This window comes from Epargyreus clarus, unplaced genomic scaffold (genome assembly GCF_041222505.1).
Source record: "Epargyreus clarus isolate Ecla_fem2 unplaced genomic scaffold, WU_Ecla_fem_2.2 ptg000029l, whole genome shotgun sequence".
NCBI lineage: Eukaryota > Metazoa > Arthropoda > Insecta > Lepidoptera > Hesperiidae > Epargyreus > Epargyreus clarus.
This window is the reverse complement of record NW_027332235.1, coordinates 6,546,494-6,568,231: the sequence shown is the minus strand read 5'-3', so window position 1 is coordinate 6,568,231 and position 21,738 is coordinate 6,546,494. Positions and strand designations below refer to the sequence as shown.

Here is a 21,738-nt window from a genome sequence, read left to right as displayed (position 1 = left end):
ATGTAGCCTATGCCACTTTAACGATATAGTCAAATCCAACGACATCTCATATATTAACGTTCGCCAAGTAATTTGGGCTGTAAGCCTGCAAAAAGTAAAACACAATTACATACGAGCTTATACTAATGCTCGAAAAACACTACCTTTTATGATGATATGTGTGGAAAAATATTCAATGCTGTTCCTACGGACATAAAAGACTTGCCACTAACAAAATTCAAACATAAACTAAGATTGTGGCTAATTGACAAATGTTTTTACAATGTGCAAGAATTTCTTGACATAAAATGATTAAATTATTCAGTATGTAATATTAAGTTTTATTAAATTGAAATTTTATTTTTGTATAAGTGGCTAAAGGTCTTGACATTGTAATTATAATGTATTCTAATTTATTAATTATGATATTTGTGTGTATAATTTTATATTTAAATAATAATAATTGATCCTGTAATTTTATTAATAATTTTGTACGTCAGTGATGACAAAATGTATATGAAGCATTTTACAAAATAAATTTGATTTGATTTGATTTGATTTGATGTGATTTGATCATCATCATCATCAACCCATTATCGTTCCACTGCTGGGCACGGGTCTCCTCTCATAATGAGAAGGATTAGGCCATAGTCCACCGCGCTGGCCAAGTGCGTATTTATGGACTTTATAAATCTCTCAGGCATGCAGGTTTTCTCACGATGTTTTTCCTTCACCGTTTAGTAAGTGATAATTAATTTCTAATACACACAAAATCAGAGGTGCGTGATTTAAACCCGGGATTTAAACCTCGGACCCCCCGATCGAGGGGCCAAGTTTCTTAACCACTAGGCTATCACTGCCTGCTATCTTTTATAGTCGGGTAAAATTAGATTACATTTTAATGAACCCCAAAAATTATACATTAAAACAGATAAATGTTGTAAGAAGCAATTTAATTCAGACAACCTAATTCTGTATAGACAAATTAATAAGAAGATTACAGACAAGATGCAAAACAGACATTGAAAATGTTGAAATGGCATACTCATCAATATGTTTGAAATAGAAAAAGTACACTTTATTTTTATACGTAATTGCATTGCGTTGCGTTGCGGTCAATAGATTAAATGGTAATACCGTGAAGTGTTTATATTAATGCGAATGCTTAGCGCAATTTGTGGTCGTAAAACATCATGTTGCATTTTTTGGGTAAATCATTTTGTTAATTTTGCAACGTTACAAAATGTACTTCCACCCTCTATGTAATAAGGTCGTTAGTTAGCATTTTTTTTTTATAATATAAGAGTAGCAGACGAGCATGCAGTCCACCTGATGCTAAGTGGCTACTGCCGCCCATGGACATCTGTAATCAACCCCAGATAGGATTAGATATTCCTACCTGAGGTCGGCCACAGATGCGCCGCTACCCCTGAGGACTAAGTTGGAACGCCTCGGAAAAGTATGTCTCTCTTACCACACCCTTCAAACCGGAACACAACAGCGCCTAACGCTGCTGTTATTAGGTAGAAATAGGTGTGGCGGTGGTGCCGCCAGAGTCGAACCACAAAGGGTTCTACCACCTTCTAAATGCAATTATTAAAATGTTGAGATATATTGGGAGAAGGTGAAATGGTGACAATTACACACAAGTCAAGAAATCCAGTAGTGAATATAATATTACAAAGGACTTACACATGCGGCTATCATCCTAGTGTTTAGGAGGTTAAACGCATGTGATTGGCTTGAAATAGAACTTTTGTTCATATTTACTTTACCTTAATACCTTTGTTGTTATTTAATCCTATAAAAATCCGTTATCGAAGTTTCGGATCAGTTCTAAAGTAAATTTGACATCACTATCAATAGACTAATTTGGTCCCCTGTTCTTATTGTAGGTACGTTTCAAAACAAAAAATCCTAAGTAACACTTATGGAATAGAAAATGCTTGAAACATCGAAACAAACAACTATTTCATTGCAAACTCTTTCCACAAACGAAATAACGATACCTATTTCTTCGGAGTGATTTCTGGAGTGCCATTTCTTGGTGTATCAACGGGTATTCCAGTAGATCATCAGAAGTAGACCGGGTATAAAAACGAATGTTGCTTTATTAATTGCTAAGAACAAATAGTAACTTATTTCCAGTACCGGATCTGTGAAGGCGGATGTCTAAAATATTGTTATATTTTTCCCTAGTAATTACCTAAATAAAATTCCCACAGAGACTATTACCATATCTTTAACAAAACAAAAGAAAAATACCCAGTCTATAGGTACTTAAAAATATAATTTAAGAATTTTTTGTGACCTATATTTTTTTGAATCGAGCTTAGGAATATTGAATATTTATTATCTATGTTTTTCATAAAATTTGCGAATTTCCTCGAATCTACTTAGTGTCTATGTAGCGTATACATAATGTAGATCGCGTGAGTATACGTAGAGACAAAGAAATGCTTGCGTCTAATCCAATTCTCGGCGAATTGAAGACGTGGTATATCGAAGTAGTTTGAAACGAGTAATGTATGTCGAATAAACAGGGAACTTGGAGGGAGTGTGTTTCAGAAAAACTTCGCGACCTGCGTTGACCGATGCGCGGGCGAACGTACGCAACCAAAGCTACCACCTACCAGTCGTCGTTTCACACGGAACGCGACCACACGCGTCGACCACCACCACAGTTCGGTACCGGTAAAAGTGACGTGAAAAAAAATCGAAATTTAAACGGATTTTTTATTCTTGTCTTTACACAACCCGTCGTTTCCCTTACGGTAAGTGAAAATATAATTATAATGTTTCGTAATTATAATTAGCAGATATGTCGCACGGTATAGCGTGCCGGTGGTGTAATGATTAAGTATCAGATGAGTTTCGTTTTCTTTTGCTCTTATTCGCTCCGATTGTCTAAGATTTCGTTGTTTCATTGATATCATTAACTTATAAGCTATTTATGCCGCGATTATGTTCACGTGCTTGCTGTATAACGATTATTACTTCGGAATTTCTTACAACATCTTCGTCGATCTTAATAGCTACTTATTAAGTGGATTAGTAGAATTGCGATAAAATTATTATTAAAAATTCGTAACAGTTAATTTGGATTAAGCAAAAATGTGGGAATTTATTTCATATAAACTAAGTATAATAGAATTGTTTCATTTTCATAACAATGGGCTGATTAGGAAAAACTAAAAAAGCATTACGATAATATAATCGCTACAGAGAGATAATTAACAAATATCGCTCTTTGTGCTACGTTGCTACGAAATAAGCAAAAATCTTTTGAAACCACTTACGCCTAAAAGTCCGATAACATGAAATATTTAGGTCGACGTTTTATTAATTAAGTAACTGAAAGGAACGAGTTCTTTCATGACAGTACAGGGTCGTACTCTACATTCGTAGAGCTTTAGTAGAGCAATATACACATGATAATTTAGTACTTTAAGGAACGAATTTATAGACACCTAAAAGAGAACAAAATTGTAATATCGTTTAGGTATCTATAAATAAATTTAATGTAAAATTTAGTGAAATATATGTTGCTACCTTTCCTAAAACATCGACAGTGATATTCTTATGTTTTGAAATATATAAAAACACAGATAAATAATTACCAAAAATCATAATCAGTTTAATAGTAATGTAATTGGGCAATAAAATCAGTAATAGCAAATGAGACGTGTAAAAAGCAGACCGAAAGTAGAATATTTTTTGCGCTCTTAAGTAACACTGCGCGCGCGCAGCGTTGATATCTTTTGTACCGGTTATGTGATACGTAGAAATGTGTAAGTGTACTTTGTTAATTGGTACACGGAAGAGAGTATGTTTATCATGTTAGTTATATAATTGTATTGATTAGAGGATAAAATTAATTTATCATTTATATCAATGTGTTACTATATCTAACAACTTAGGTAACAACACATTTTGATTTTCTGTTGTATTTGTTACTTTTAATTTGATGTCCAATAAAGAGTTTTGTATTGTATTGTACAGCACAGATAGATATGTGGGCTTTACAATACAATACAAAACTCTTCAGAGCAACTCTACAATCTTCGACTCTACAATCTTCAGAACTGAAATAGGCGTAGAGAATATTCCACCATGCTTTTGTAATGGCTATTGGTAACAAACAATTTTGAAGGTGGTAGAACCCTTTGTGGTTCGACTCAGGCGGCACCACTGCCACACCTATGTCTGCCTAATAACAGTAAGTACAGATAGATATGTGTGCTTTACAATACAATACAAAACTCTTCAGAGCAACTCTACAATCTTCGACTCTACAATCTTCAGAACTGAAATAGGCGTAGAGAATATTCCACCATGCTTTTGTAATGGCTATTGGTAACAAACAATTTTGAAGGTGGTAGAACCCTTTGTGGTTCGACTCAGGCGGCACCACTGCCACACCTATGTCTGCCTAATAACAGTAGTGTTAGGCGCTGCTGTGTTCCGGTTTGAAGGGTGTGGTAAGGGAGAAATACTTTTCCGAGGCGTCCCAGCTTAGTCCTCAGGGGTAGCGGCGCATCTGTGGCCGACCTCAGGTAGGAATATCTAAATCTATCTGGGGTTGATTACAGATGTCCATGGGCGGCAGTAGCCACTTACCATCGGGTGGACTGCATGCTCGTCTGCTACTCTAATATTATAAAAAAAAGGTATTGAATTCTAACTTTGCTAAAATTCGTGACCAACTTGTACGATGTTAATTGTTAATTAATGTAACGGCTGAAAATATTTTACGAAAACAAAAAGTAAAGGTTACTTGTCTTTCTTACCACATTATGTAGTAGTTTCTGCGAAAAATTGAAAAACTGTGCACGTTTTCAAGTGCCAAGTAGTTCTTAAAAAAAATTTGATATTTCGAGTAAAATATTTTCTAAATAAATTTTTTTTCTTAAAATTTTGATATTGCAATGTAGACGACCAAGTTCTAAACTAAGGCATTTTTTAAAGAACAGCTATTATTATGAATTAGTTTCACCACAAATAAAAAAGTTTGTAAAATTATAAGTAATATAAATGATGGAAAGTCTTAAAAATTATAAAGTTTATTAATTTTTAAGTCTTAACCTAAGGGACCGCCAGGGTGTCTTTAGACGTAAACTATAAAAAGATAATAGAAATTACTTTAAAAATTTATGAAAATTGACAAAAGAACATACTATATTTAATGACTTACAAATGTTTATTTATATTTATACATACACTTAGACAAGTTTAATGTCGTATTCGAAAATAAATATTTATAACAATTTCCATATTATCTACAACTGTAGTATATTGTTTGCACACCCCTCTTAACCAATATGTTGAGACATAATATCATGCCAAGGATTCATTAATTTTGGTCATAAATATACATTAATTTAGTATTTTATGACAAGGACGATATAACATTATGACACTAAACCGACATCGATCATAAATCTTAGAGTATAATCTCAAAAACAGGATATATTTTGTCTCTTTAAGATTCGCTGTGAAATGATGTAGGAAATTATATAGACTTGGCGCAACATAATTATATAATAATAACATAATAAAAATTGTGCACATAATATTTTATTTATACTATACTACTACTTCTTGAGCCTAAAGAAATACATACGGCCAATCATAGTACATTATAGGTACTTCCTTATATTTCGAAGTTGCTTAAATTTATTTACGTGCTAACAAATTTATTTCGCTAGACCCTATTTACGATTGCCGAGTGGGAATGACCAATTCTATTAGGTAGACTATGCTTCCTTACTTTATTTAAAAAGGCAAACATATGCCAAGTATTCTACACATCACATATTATATGTTGTAATTTATCTAAGAGTCGAGAATCGGATTTAAGCTCTTAATATTTTTTCAAATTTATTTATATTATACCACCCTTGCATTTCATTACATATTCATAATCTAACCCTCGTGCTTCAACATAATCCATCTTATTCATAATCACGGGAAAATATAACATAATAAAAACTATTGTTATTGTCCATTTCTGTGAATACGATCAATAAATGTACCAATTATGGTTAAGTATCGTTACCGATGAGGTCATGAGGCAGAAACACGTGTTCAGTTTTGGAATACCTGTATGTATGGAAGTACTCAGTTTTTTGTGGCCCGGTCTGCATGCTTCTACCAATTTTCTCACAATAATTTCATTGTTGAAGATAAGAAAGAACATAATTTAAATTAAAGATTATAAAAGATAAGAACAATGTATTTCAATTTATTATTGTATTTGTGTATTAAACGTATGAATTAAGGAACAAAGGAATAAGTTATTGATAAAAATATTTTTATAATTAAATTAAAGAAATAATTAAACGTGTATATATTTTTTTAATGTTAAAATTTGTAAAACATCATAAGAAAGGGTGTTATTTTTGATATAAATGATTAATTAAAAAACGTATTATAGATGTCAATGTACATACTTTACAAGAATAAGAGACGCCATTTATTCAGTAATTTTTACAGTAGGAATTGAGTTTGCAGTTTATCTGTACCCTTACCATGAGATTTTACGTTTTGACAAATATGACTGTTTTGGTATTTATTTACGTATTTGTCCATACAAATTCCAATCAGCGCCCCTAGCGAATTGTATCAGAACTAAAGTGTCAGTAACGTAACATTAAATGTCTAAATTGACAAAATGGTGCTTTATGTTTTGTCTCTTTTTTTTTGCGAACATGTGAGGCAGACAAAAAGACTTGAGCACTTATTGTTATGTTTACTCAGTCTACTGAAGCAAACGAAACAGAATAATGGATTGAGTAAACGTAACGTAAAATTGTGGGATGTTTTGAACCTTCATGGTAAGGGTACTGATGGTAAGTGGTCACTGCCGCCCATGTCTGTGTCCAACTACATATAGAAAAGGCCTGAAGTATATTAAAGACGTATTGCCACTCGACCTTAAGGGTACTACCACTTTTTAAATGTCAACCTTAAGTCTCATAATTTAATTCCTATGGTGTGATATCTACTTAATCTATTAATATGCAATTTAAAAAATGTAGGGATACTGATATTGATTGATTAATGATTGATTTTCAAAGTTCAAACATAACAAGCATATTTGTGTACATATACTACAAATTATGCTTAATTTACCCAATCATAACAAACATTAACATATTAGTTATGGGGCAATTGGGGTCAATAGCATCAAAATAGTCAACTTAAATATCATTATAAACTTAATACGAAACACATAAGAAACACGAATTCCACAATATGTTAATTGTAACTGTAATAAATAATTTTCTATACTCACGCGATTTTGCTTCCACGTGGCCGTATCGATGTGTTCGACGACCATTGACGATTTATTGGGGCCTGTCAATAACGTTTGTTTTGGTGGAGTAGTCATGTACGATTTATGGATGGTTGTTGTCGCGTTGATTCTGTATCCGACTTTCACGTTTTGCGGAACTGGTCAAGCGGATAGTGAACGCGGTTGCAGTTGTGGTTTATTAAAACATTGATATATTGATCCAAGAGGTGCAGCTTACCACGTACCATAAATAAGTCTAGCAATTTTATGGTCTGGGGGCACGGCAGTGCTCCTGCCAAGTCGAACATTATTTTTTATTCATGTACATTCAAGAGTACATGTATCGTACAATAAATAAGTCTAGACTAGACTATTATTATTATCTTATATATAAAATTCTGGTGGCACAATGTTAGTAACCGTACTCCTCCGAAGCGGCTTTACCGATTTTCACTAAATTGTATATGCATATTCAGTTGGTCTGGGAATCGGCTACTATCTATTTTCCATACCCCTAAGTGATAAGAATTGTTCACCCTTAACATTATTTTATTTATAGGGCAACACAACATTTGCCGGGTCAGCTAGTTTCTTTATATGAGACAGAAGTAGCAGACAAGCATACAGCGCATATGGTGTTAAGTAGCTACTGCGGCCCATCTGCAATCAACCCTTAACCCTTAACCTCAAGACGGGACCAGAGTCCCATCTGTAGTCGGCGACACATGCACCGCTATCTCTTAGGACTAAGCTGGAATGTCTCGGATATGTCTTCCCTACCACGCCCTAAGACATAGCGCTTGAGACCGTTGTTACAGTCAGAAATAAGTGTGGTGGAGCCTCTGGAGTCACATCACAAAAGATTCTACTACCTTTCACATAAAAGATCCGGGAATCCAACCTCAAAGTAAATTATAAAACACTTAGGGTGGGTTGCATCATGTAACATTAACGTCTACAAAAACCTAACCAACCGTCAAATCTATGGTTAAAAAGTTTATTAAATGCACAATTTTAGTTGACGTTGAAATTACGTCATAACTAACACTTAAAATTAACCGCTCGATTTCGATCGGTTAAAGTTACAGTAATTGTCAAGTCCCTATGTGTCAACGTTGACTAAAAATTGTAGTGACAGCAACACAAATGACGTTAATGACAAATAAATTGGTGCAACACAGACTTTTACATTCCATCGCTACTGTCAATGTTAATGTTATGTTTAACTTTAAACGTATTTTTGATGCAACCCACCCTTATAAACTATTATGACTTGTAAACGTTACTCAATCTTATTTGAAGAAGTATATTAACAATCTTTGATTGAATTACACGCTTTTTACGAGAATCTCAACAAAGAGATAATGCTCACTTTTTGCTGGTGTAATGGCTGCGTGACGCGGAAACCACAAATTATTAGTTAAAGTGTGAAATCCTCACTGGAGGAGCATCATCACGCAAGATTTCTTTTTGTTATGTCTCAAAAGTAAACGAAATGATATAGTGTAATTTATGGCGGTGAAGCAGATAGCGAGGAGACATAGTGGACCGAGGCGTTGTATCAGCCCTCAGGGGTAAAGCATCTATCCGGTAACCTCAGCTAGAAATATCGTAAAATCGGGTGTTAATTATAGATGTCCATGGGCGGCAGTAGAAACTTACCATCATTTGGACTGTATGCTCGCCTGCTATTTAAATATTGATAACTAGCACGTACGTTAAACAAAAAATATTGCTCATTTTTTACTCGATTGCGTATTAGTAGAGTAATATTCCCTTATATGCCCTATTACTTTTTTTACGAGTGGGAAACTTTCAAAAGGAACCCCATGGCGTGGAAGCGCACGGGGTTATGTGGGATTCTTACCGCACTAAAAGCCCCCCGGTGGCCGTCCTCGGCGCTGTGTAGAAGACTCCGGGATCTCCAAAGGAACGCAACCGGTGTCCTCTTAGCGCGGTGCCCCGTCGGGCTCCGCCCAGGTGAGCTTGATGCTCGCCACTCCGTCTGGTGTGTACGACGGTATGCGACCACACATACAGCCGTCCTTCCCGGGGTCGCTGACGGGCGGTTCGAGCTCTCACTCTTGCCACCCGCAACCCCCCTTTTAGTAGCCTCTTACGACAGGCAGGAGATACCGTAGTCCTATTCTACTCCCGAAACTACAGGGACGTCTTTGGTATGCCCTGCAGCCCAAACGGCTTGACAGATTTTAACACATGAGGTTTCGTTGGATTCTAAATTGTTGTTGCATAGTGCATAGTACACAGTCATTACTTCCCTTTTAATTAAGTATTTTGATTTAAAAAGTTTCTTGCATTTATAATATGACTAATTGACATTTGTTTTTTAATAGTTCCATTTAGTTAATTTATACATTGAAATTAATTATTTTCGAAACAATAAATTATCTTCAACACTCTGTCACTAAAAACTTAGAAACGCGTAATAATTTGTGTCTGTTTCATAAGTAGGTCGCAGTATCAACATTATTTTACAAAACTGCCATTTTTGCAACAGTTTTAATGTTCATTTAAGTATAGTATACGGTAATGTTGTACGCGTATTCGCTATTATATTGTTTCTTGTTGAATCTTTGTGGTGTTTGTGATTTAAATGATTCGAAAGATAGTAAATTGTGACATGGTTTTCGACCAAAATTTAATGCTTTTTGTATTTATTATACTAAAAACAGGCTAAAATAGCTATCAAACAATGTATATAAATTGATTAGTTGAATATCTGTACTCTTTTTTGTTTACGGAAAACCTTCAAAAGGTGCCTGATGCTGGAGGGAGGGACGCCGGGTTATGTGGGATTTTTATCGCACTAAAACCCCGCCGGTAACCGTCTTCGACGCTGCGTTGAGTACTCCGGGATCTCCAAAGGAACGCAACCAGAGTCCTCTAAGCGTGTTGCCTCTTCGGGCTCCATCCTGGTGAGCATAAAGCTCGCCACACCATTTGGTGTGTATGCGGCCACGCATTCGAACTCGAGCGATTCGAGCCATTCGCGATCCCGGAAGCCCCCTTTTAGTCGCCTCTTACGACAGGCAGGGGATGCCGTAGCCCTATTCTAGCCCCGAGACCACAGATACGTATAACAATGTACCACGTACATATGTAAAATGACAACTTTGAATTCATATGCTAGTACTTAATCGTCGAACTATTATTTTTAGTAGTACTACAGTAGTATTAGTAGCTTAGTAATAAGTAATGGAACATTATTTTATAACACTAGTAGTATCATAAGCTTAATGCTTATAGTTCCACTTACGTCTAGTTACAATTACGAGCATTGATGATCGTAATTTTAATCAATTTTATTCCTTCGAGCGTTTCAACAAGTGGAACCTACGTCATAATAATATGATACTCACATTTAAAATTAATAGATACTTCTTAGTACAATAAAGAGTTTACATACAATTACTTTAAATTAATATTACCGGAGTCAATTCTTGTTTTAATATTGTTCTATAAAATTGCAGTTATGTTATAATCATACACCACCGATATAAAAATTTTCATTACTTTCATAAAATAAAACAGTTATGTAACCAAGTATTTGTTTTAATGTTTTAATCTTAAATTGTAAGTTTCCCTTAGCAGTATATTTTCTTAGTATGTATCCTTAATAAAGATCTTTATCTACTTATAATATACATTACCTATTAGCTTCTTCTTATATATAAAATTCTCGTGTCACAATGTTAGTTACCGTACTCCTCCGAAACGGTTTTACCGATTTTCACCAAATTTTATATGCATATTCTGCCTGGGTCTGAAGGTCTGACAATCGGCTACTATCTATATTTCATACCCCTAAGTGATAATTGTTGTTCACCCTTAAGATTTTTTTATTAATATGGCATCACAACGTTTGCCGGGTCAGCTAGTATTTATATAATGTCTTAAATTTGTAATCAATGAAGATACTCGTAACCTTGGACTTGATAAAATATAATGATATTATCAAACATACATATTGTGTGACATATCTATTATACAATACTACAATTTTACGAGAGGTTTTATAGATAAGGTTTTATTTTATTTTAATCATATTCGCAATCTAGTCTGTCTGTCTATCAGTGTTCAATGATGCGTTCTTTAACAACTACGCAATCTGTTCTAAGTGGACTGAACGTAATAATTATACTAAAAGTAGAACAAAAACCCCATTTTAGTTTACGCAACAGGTTAAAGGCTATGCTTTTAGTCTCAATGTAACTTAAACCTTGAATTTCGTTTGTAAATTAATAAATTTAGATTAGATTTAGAAATAAATTTAGAATTTAGAACTCTAAGTAGTGTTGAGAGCTGTGTTCTGATTTGGGAGAGACAGTTTCATGAGGCGTACCCATATAGTCCACAGGAGAAGTAACTTATCTGTAAGTATCCCCAGCTAGCACTTTAATGCTATCTTGGATTGATTATGTCCACGGACGGCTACTTGTTTATTTGTTTATTTATTTATTTGCACGACAACAGCAGTACACACAATTCTTTCTATAAGTATTACACTATTGGTATTAGACACGTGTGCATGCCAACATTTACAGATTTTGCAACAGACTTCAAATATAAATTGAATAGCAAACAAAGTACAATAAAAAATTAAATGAGAGTGATACAGGTAGAGAATAATGCTAATTTGTTGATCTAAAATGTTGAATTATTATTTTTTGAGTGTTGTTGTTGGGTCGTGATTTATATCAATATCTGCTACTTACCTAACTACCATCTGTCACAAGGCTCTATATTTTGAACCGTTATAAACAAGCTGTTAACACAGTTATATTGTAACAAAGACAAATACTAAAATTAAAAAAAAATGGTGGTACATAACCGTGAACGAGTTCGACTACCTAATTTTATTTTTGTTTTAAAAGTAAAATAAAGACATTTAACGAACGACTGACATGAACAGGATACAAATAAAAAAGGATACAAAAACGATTAGGTATATGTAGTACATTTACATTCCATTGCTTTATTTACGTCAAGAATAAGGAAATAAATAAAAACATACAAAATGGTTAGTTAAATATATATGTAAATATACTAGCTGGCCTGGCAAACGTTGTGTTGCCATATAAATAAAAAAAATGTTAAGGGTGAACAACCCTTATCACTTAGGGGGTATGAAAAATACATACACATAAATACAATGTAGATAGTAGCCGATTCTCAGACCTACTTACTGAATATGAATATAAAATTTGGCGAAAATCGGTAAAGCCGTTTCGGAGGAGTACGGTAACTAACATTGTGATTTGTGATACGAGAATTTTATATATAAGATTTAAATTATACTTTTACGTTAATAGTATTTGTCTGGTCTATGACATTAGCCTCGCATTCAATGTTAAGTAAATTAATATTATTCTGACCTTTTCTTTTAAGAAGAAAGTTGTATGGTAATTAAATAGCTGGTTATTTAAATTAGTATGTATGTAAATATAATGAAAATTAAGGTTATTGGTTTGTTAACCGGATGTTAGACATGTTTTTAAATATTATTTTAAAGTAAACATTAGTCGCCCTTTGGGTTTAAGTCAACTGTAATCATTATTGAAATATTGCGATTTTTTAAACATAACTTTAAATTTTGTCAATTACTTACAAACAAACAAAGAAACAATCTAATAAAAATAAAAGTTACTGATCTTTCGTTTTTTATTTATTATTAAGATTATATAGATGCTTAGTCTACCTTGTTTTCAAAGAAAGATGACTTCAGTTTAGTCAAACTCTACATTATGCCAACATACATAAAGTAATAAAAAAATAGTTGCCTGAGCTCAGATCTCTTCTCAACATGTAAAATACTTTAAGAAAATTACTTGAAATCCTCAGACATATAAATTTTTATTACGTACATACACATTTTATTACATACATGCGTTTTTCTTCAACGTTCATTATGTGCTAATTATTCTAACACAATTAACTTGCAAAAATTTGCATGCTTCAACAAACCCCGGATCTCCATCAGTATACTGCATTGCATACCTGTTACTACACGTGGAGTAGAGGCAGTGACAGCTCAGTGGTTGAAACTTAGCCTTTTAATCGGATATCCGAGGTTCAAATCCCAGATACATCCATTTCTGTTTATTCAAACTTATGAGCGTATTAGAAAGTAGTTGGTAATTTGAAGGTGAGTATATTGAGTATATTGACGGTGGTAGAACCCTCTGTGTCTTGACTTTGGCGGCACCACCACCACACCTATTTCTGCCTAATAACAGCAGTGTTAAGCTACTGTGTTATGGTTTGAAGGGTGGGGTAAGAGAAACACGATTTTCCGAGACAAACCAACTTAGTCATCAGTAGCGACGGGGACTGCATGCTCGTCTGCTACTCCAAATAAAAAGAAAACAGAGGAGACCCGTACCTAACAGTGAGGCAGTAATGCGTTGGCGACTACCTCACGTGTAAAAACACACGTGTAGATCGACTTAATAAAACTCAATAGATCTCTATGAATTCTAATTGCCTTTAATTCCTAATCCTTAGTCATTACATGAATTGAGTTGCGCGTTCCATCTTGTTATGATTCTGTTCAATCTTTGATCTTGATTGTGTATGCTAATTATCAGGATGAGATCATTTATAAGCAATTATAAATTGCCAATTGATATGCTAATACTGTATTGCTTTTGTTTTTGCTTACAAAGTCTGATGATACTGTATCGTAGTTTTATACGTCCAGTTAGTTAGTGATTGAAGGTGGTAGAACCCTTTGTGGTTCGACTCCGGCGGCACCACCGCCACACCTATTTCTACCTAATAACAACAGTGTTAGGCGCTGCTGTGTTTGTTTTGAAGGGTGTGGTAAGGGAGTCAGACTCATCCGAGGCGTTCCAGCTTAGTCCTCAGGGGTAGCGGCGCTCTGGCCGACCTCAGGTAGGAATGTCTAATCCTATCTGGGTTCTAGCCACTACCATCTAGCCACTTACCATCAGGTGGACTGAATGCTCGTCTGCTACTCCTGTATTATAAAAAAATAGTTAGTGTTTAATAGCGGTTAATAACAAAAATAAAAATGTTTGGCAAAAACATACCGTTATGTCTATTTTTAGCTACTTAATTGTTCTTATAGCGCGGTAGTCGGAGTCAGTTCTGGGTGACCTTTACTTTTTCTGAGCAAACAAGTCTAGACGGACAGACTGTAAGGTAATCCTATAAAGTGATATTTAGGTTCTGAAATAAGCATAATGACTGATGGTAAATATCTATGGAACAAATGTCATGAACATATGTCGTCTATAAATTTATAACAAGCTCCAAGTGACGTAGTTTTTCGCGTTAGTCACAGGCGCAATACTACTTGGTTTACCTAAAGTAGAACGCTTTATGTCCCACATAGGCCTCATCGAATTCTACATACCAGAACACACAGTGTATAAGTACATACATACAAACATATACTATAGGTACAATAAAAATACTGAATATTTTCAATTTCTTAAAATAATTTTAGGTGATTATATAAGTTCAGTTATTCAACGGAGTAAAATCGCTTTCGTTTTGCATACTCACAATTTCCACGAAAGTATACTTAATAAATTAAACGTCTGAAATAAAAAAACATGGACGACCTTCTGTTCAAACTGTAACAAAACAATCCATGTATTTATAGTGAGTAGGATGGTGTATGTGGGCGGTTGCTTTTTGTAACAATATAATTAATAGGTTATTGGAACCTTAGCTTAGAATGGTGAGTTATACCTAATTGGAAACCTGATCATTAATCTGACAAATTAATCTTGTAATAAAACATACTTATAAATACAAGATATAATAGGTATTTGTGTATAATATTTTCATCATCATCATCAACCGATTACTTGTCGCACTGGTCTCCTCTCAGCATAAGAAGGATTAGGCCATAGTCCACCGCCAATTGGTAGACTTCATATACCTTTAAAATCATTTTATTTTAGATTTCTCAGGTATGCAGGTTTCCTCACGATGTTTTCCTTCACCGTTTAGCAAGTGACAATTATTTCTTATACGCATATAACTTTAAAAATCAGAGGTGCCTTGGATTTGAACCTAGGATCCCTCGAAAGCTGAGTTTTTTTAACCAATAGATTATCACTGCTTGCTCGCATAATATTTTATTATAGTTCTTACCTGAGAAAATTAAGCTCAGTTGTTTCGTGTAAAAGTTTTGCACTATATCAAAAAAGGAGTTCTATCACATTTACCCAACCAAACTTTGTTACCAACCAACATTTGTTGCAGTGTAGGGCAAAGTAGAAGTGTGCTAAGCAGTGTAGAGTTTGAGAGTAAATTTGTAGTACTTAATACAAGTTAATGGTGGGTATTAATTTCTTAAAATCCGCTGTTAATTTTTAATAATTATTTTATTTTAATTATCGTGAACACAAGGAATTTCTATGCAAAATTAACTGCTGCTGTCCTAGCGATCTTAGTTAAGAGTAATCTTTTAGTTCGCTAGTTACTTTTATAGTTGTAAGGCAGTACTTACAATGTACGAATATGGCAACATCTGATGAACTACATGCCGCGTATATGGTCAGCATCCTATTGCGTGGCTTTAGAAAGTTTGTGGACATTTTTTATGGCGTCTCTTACTTAGTGGCCACTCGTTGCACTATGTTGTTCTATAAATAAAACTTTAGTTGAATTAGTTAGAGGAAAGAGTGATGTTAATGTATGGTAAGGGAGATATACTTGTCCGAGGCATTCTGTCTTACTCCTCAAGGGTAGTAAAATATTTGTGACTGACTTCAGGTAGGACTTTTATCTGGGATTGATGATAGTTTTTTTTTATAATTATACCTAAACGATGAGGCAGACAGGCTATCTGATGGAAAGCAGTCATCGACGCCTATGGACATTTGCAACACCAGGGGCGTCGCCAATGCATCGCCGGCTTTGGAAGAGAGCTCTTTTAACACCTTTTTTGAAGAGCCCCATGTCATAGCGATCCAGGAATACGTCAGGAGGAAGTCTGATAGTTGCCCATTAGCGGCAGTAGCCACTTACTAATCCATTTTTCTGTGACTAAATTCAAGGTTGATCGGCTCAGTACTACCTTTACCGAAGAATACTGTTTTCCGTTATATTCTGCATAAAAACTGAATTTAGTTATATCTAGGTACTATAGTATATTTGAGAATACTTATCTTTTTAAGATTCCATAACTAATTTTTAGTTACTAAGTTACTAGCTTAAGGTATATCCAATCTATTTAAAATTCCGTAACTAATCTTAGTTAGATACTAGCTAGAGGTATATCCAGCGATTAGGTATACTAATATTTAAAATTCTTGTAGTTTTCATTTACATGTGACTTACATAGCGAGCCGAGCGTGAAGCTGCTTGCATTACATTAAAATTTGTTGACAAACAACAAGAACCAAATTTCCATACATAGTACGACCTTGCTTTGTGTTGCCAAATGGTAGACAAATCGTCATGAGTTGCGTCGTTACTTACTATACTAGTCTGCTTTGGGGTCTTGGATTCGATGCCGATAGTTGTGAAGGGAGGACAAAACACATACAGACAGATTTAAATGATGACTTTGGATTTCTGTTTCTGGGTCTGGGTGTTTGTGTATTTGTCTATGTGTGTGTGCATGGCACCCACGACACAGGGAATCCTAGTGTGGGGCTGTGAGTGTAGAAAGTGTGTTTATTAATAGGTTACTAATCAACCATTTCGTAAATCTGTCGTCCATACTCTACTGCAAGATATAGTTATCAGTCAACTATAAATTTGACACACAATCCGAAAATCATAAATGAAATCAATAGTAGGTAGTATATTTCTCAGAAATCTAATAATCGCTCTTATGACATTGGCAAATGTACAATCTGATAAAGTATGATAACGACCCATGAAGTGAGAATCCTTATCCTTACTAATATTATAAATCCGAAAGTAACTCTGTCTGTCTGTTTGTCTGTCTGTCTGGTTGTCTCTTCTTCACGCCTAAACCACTGAACCGATTTTAATGAAATTTTGTACAAAGATAGTCTGAGACCCGAGAAAGGACATAGGATAGTTTTTATCCCGGAAATCCCACGTGAACTAGAGATGGCGATCTAAGATCGATTAATCGGAGAATTGATCTTTTGGACCAAAAAATTAGATTATTTTAATCGATATTAGTAAGGATTGAATCGTAAGCTATGCATTTGATCAAGTGATTATATTTAGCAAAGTTGTCCATGAGCCCACGAAGGTTTCAGAGTTGGTACAACCAATTTTCGCCAGATGGCGCCACTGTCTTTCCAATGAAGGTACGAATTTTCAGTTTAATGTATATTAGTATGTTATATTATTTTCTTTTAAACGCGGGTGAAGCCGCGGGCAAAAACTAGTAAGAACAATATAGAACAATGGTCAAAATTGTTATTGCAATAATTTATCAATGCGATAGTGAAAGTGTTCGGCCTTCTAACGGAACGGAACCTAGGGCTATATATAGCCTGTAATCTAATATAATCTGCGGTATTATTGTCTGTACAGAAACAAGTATTAGTATGAAATATTAGACCGTCTAGTTAGCTGTAAGGGTGACAGCACACTAGTTAATACCGCTTTAACAACTGGTAGCTTTGCTAATTAACAGTGGTATGGATGAGTTTTTTTAATGTTATATTATTAGAGTAGCAGACGAGCATGCAGTCCACCTGATGACGGAATTAACAGTTAAGTGGCTACTTTCGCTCATGGAAATCTGTAATCAACCGTAGATAAGATTGGGGTCCTACCCGAAATCGACAACACTACTATGACTAAGCTGGAATGCCTCGAAAAGGATGTCTCGCTAAAACACTATCTTCAAACCAAAACACAACAGCGCTTAACACTGCTGTTATTAGACAGAAATAGGCGTGGTGGTGGTGCCGCCGAGTCGAACCACTAAGAGTGATTGTTACATATACATGTAATTACTTATAACTGTGTTTTTCATTATTTTAACATATTCTACTAGATGTATCTTATGAAAAAACGTGAAAACCTCACAAGAACAATAATGCAAGCCTTTTAATATATAATATAGTATTAAAATAGCACATTGTAGTTATGTTTTAGTCCTTTATATAACCGCTTCTTATTAAATGTTGCAAATATCATGTACCTACTCGGAAAACCTCATGAATTGTGTATTAAGGTTTCTATGTATCATTTATGTCCATGGAGACTTGTATATGGTATGCAGTTATGCATTGGTAGATTACACATGCATTATGTTACATAAGCATACTTATGATTTAATAGTATCTATCTTTATGTCTTGTTAAAAGATTTTTTTATGAAATCGACGAAGCGCGAGCATGGTTGTATGACCCGCGAGGTCGTGACCGGTTTGAGGCGTATAGGGTTCCGGGTTGGAACCCTGGTCAGACAAATATCTGAATGATGAATTCAAATTTCTCTGTGTATCCTATGTAGGTATTTGTCTATGAAAACCACGATACAGGGAACCCCTGTGTGGGGCTATGAGTGTAAAAAGGATGTTTTTATTGTCAAGAGGTTATTACCGCAAATGGACTTTTATAAACATTTAATAGGATTAGAGTACTATCTGAGGTACCTAACCACGGGTGAAAACTAATTTGGAAGGCCTCGTATAATCGTCTCTCCCTTACACCCTTCAAACCAAGACACAGTAGCGCTAAACATTGCTATTATTAGGCATAACTAGGCGTGGCGGTGGCGACTTTTACAAGAATACGGCTACGGTATCCCCTGCCTGTAGTAAGAGGCGACTAAAAGGGGGCTTCTGGGGTCGCCTGTGGCAAGAGTGGCAAGGGGAGCTCAAAACGCCCGGCAAACGGCCCCGGGAAGGACAGCGATATGTGTGGTCGCATACCGTCGTACGCACCAGACAGTGTGGCGAGCGTCAGGCTCACCTGGGCGGAGCCCGATGGGGCAACGCGCTAAGAGGACTCCGGTTGCGTTCCTTTGGAGATCCCGGAGTCCTATAGCAGCGTCGAGGAAGGCCACCGGGGGGTTTTTTGAAGGTTTCCCCTAGTGAACAAACAAAAAAATATATGGTGGCAACTTTTAACAAATTCGAAGATCAAATACAATACTAGTCGTTCGAACTTAGTCTTCAGCAGGAGAAAATCATTGGTGACCTCCAATTTCATCAGCATCAGTAAGAACCAAGATGTAAAATGCATACTCGTTAGCTACTTCTATATTTAAAACATCTTATTCAAATCATGTGGCGGCGTACATCAAACATTTCGGTTTATTTTTCGTACTGCAATCAACGCATCCAAGGTTTCGGTTTGTTTATAGAAGAGTTTAAAAGAGAACATTCCGTAAACATCGGAACGAATGGATGGCCGTGAAAAATTGCAAATTATATGTCTGAATCACGAAAAGAGGTTTTTTGCGCTTGCGTCAGTTGATGGGAACACGTAATCATGTCGAAAATATTATACTAAATGCTATTTTTGCCAATATTTGAATTTTAAGTATGTTTTGTAATTAAAAAAAAAATGTTTTATTGATTAAAGTACAATTACATACAAATCAAGGCGTAAGGGCCCCTGTACTGGGTTGGTAACCCGTATTACTGGGTGCCCCGCTCATCACCAGGACAAAATTTTATCAATTATCCGCGTCTTTGATAGTGTTTTCCTTTTTAATTGTACTAATGTTTAGTGATTACGAATTCGACGTGGGTTTAATACAAATGGTACTATAAGACTATAGGGAACTGCAGCAAATTTGGAATACTGGTTTGTTTTTTGGGAATAAGTAGAGAAGAAAATGGCTTAGCCCAATAAAAAATACATCAAATGGTTAGAAAATTATTAAACTGCAATAATAAAAAGAATAAAACAAAACGAAAGCTAAAAACATTATCAAAATTTTAGTCAACCTAAAAAACTCCAAAAGCTTCATTTGACTTATGGTGCAGATAATTTGGAATATAGTATTCCAAATTAAGATCACCTTTTTTTCTTTGACTTTGCTTACAGTTTACCCAACTATTTTTTATTTGCTTACAGTTTTATAGTTTTTAGTTCTTTTGGTAATAATTTTTATAACAATATAGCTTACATTAATATAATTATTAAGTAATAATCAGTCACAATTTGGGTATTCCAAATTAACAACATGACATCCTACACCTAACATTTCATATCACATTTTTAATTTCAGAAATATTAACAAAATAAAAGTAAAACCATTAACTAAAAAGGTTGCTTATTAGTTTAAATAATTACAATAAATATTTTATGTATTATAGTAAATAATTATCAATGATTGCATTCTTACCGAAAAAAGTTTGAAATTTAACGCTTAACTTCTACCAGCCTGGTAGCCGGAATGTCAAGACAACGGCCGGTTTTTAAAGCTCATTTGCTTCGTATGACGTGTGACGATAAGTTTACAAGAAGAAAGCACAGATAGCACTTATAATAATTTGTTATCCAAGGTATTCCAACTTACCTGCAGTATTCCAAATTTGCTGCACTTCCTCTACTAAAGCTTATTAAAACAAATGTCATCATAGTTTTGGAATTTCTTAAGCTTTTACTTTCTAAAAACTTCTTTATTGACCATAATTAAATTTTGTTGTTTAAAAAGAAATAAAAAAAAAACAATAAACAACTATATAAAAGATATTTGATATTGCATGATATAATACGACTACAATTTGCCAAAAAAAATTAGAACTACCTCTCAAAGATACTACAAAGATTGCACCATAAGTATTAGTATAACTCCATTATTATCAAAGCTAGAAACAGACCAATATTCAAAGATTGAGTAGAAACACAAAAATTGCCTTCATTCGAATCAGTTTCATAAACAACAAACGGTAATTAAATAACTCAATTACGCTCTTCAAACGCGGTTTATTCCAACCTCAATCCTAACCATAATTACTTACTGCCAGAAATATAATTATTACGCGACCTCGCGATGTGTATCATATTCTGATACACACTTACTTTACGCCTACTTCTGTTCAAAAGTAATGGATTAATGGATTAATTCTTTTGTTTTCAAACGTTAAAGTAATTGGCGTGTCAGTTGGTTTGTAAATTAATTGCTTAGTGGGTGTATCTTGTAAATATTACGCAAACGTAAGTGATAGAGCTCTACATAGTATAATGGAGGATTTGCTAGTTGTAAATTTTTGTCTATTTTGTCATCACATATTTGTTGCTGGGGTTTGTATCCGAATGGAGTGGATATACCAATAATGTATGTTTTATTCTTTGATACGCCCTACAGCCCTAACGGTTTGCGGATCTTAACATATTATATTATGAGGTATCGTTGGATTCCTCTTTATTTTGCGAGTTAAGTAGGTTATAATTTTAAGCAGACGGGTATAAGATTGTATAATAATTTTCCAGTTTATTATTACGAAAATAGCAATTTTTAAATCTTTTCTATAAGTATCTCTCTAACCACACTCTTCAAGTCAGAACACG

At 34.6% G+C, this 21,738-nt stretch overlaps 1 protein-coding gene across 2 annotated transcripts in view; it reads left to right on the top strand.

The window, feature by feature from the left end:
* Positions 1-2,593: 2,593 nt before the first annotated feature.
* The window catches only part of LOC140754251 (alpha-N-acetylgalactosaminidase), an 86,933-nt gene continuing 67,788 nt past the window's right edge, over positions 2,594-21,738 (top strand). For both annotated transcript variants that reach the window (XM_073089214.1, XM_073089213.1), the window contains exon 1: positions 2,594-2,753. The gene's annotated coding sequence lies outside the window, so the exon portion shown is untranslated. The remainder of the gene's footprint in view (positions 2,754-21,738) is intronic.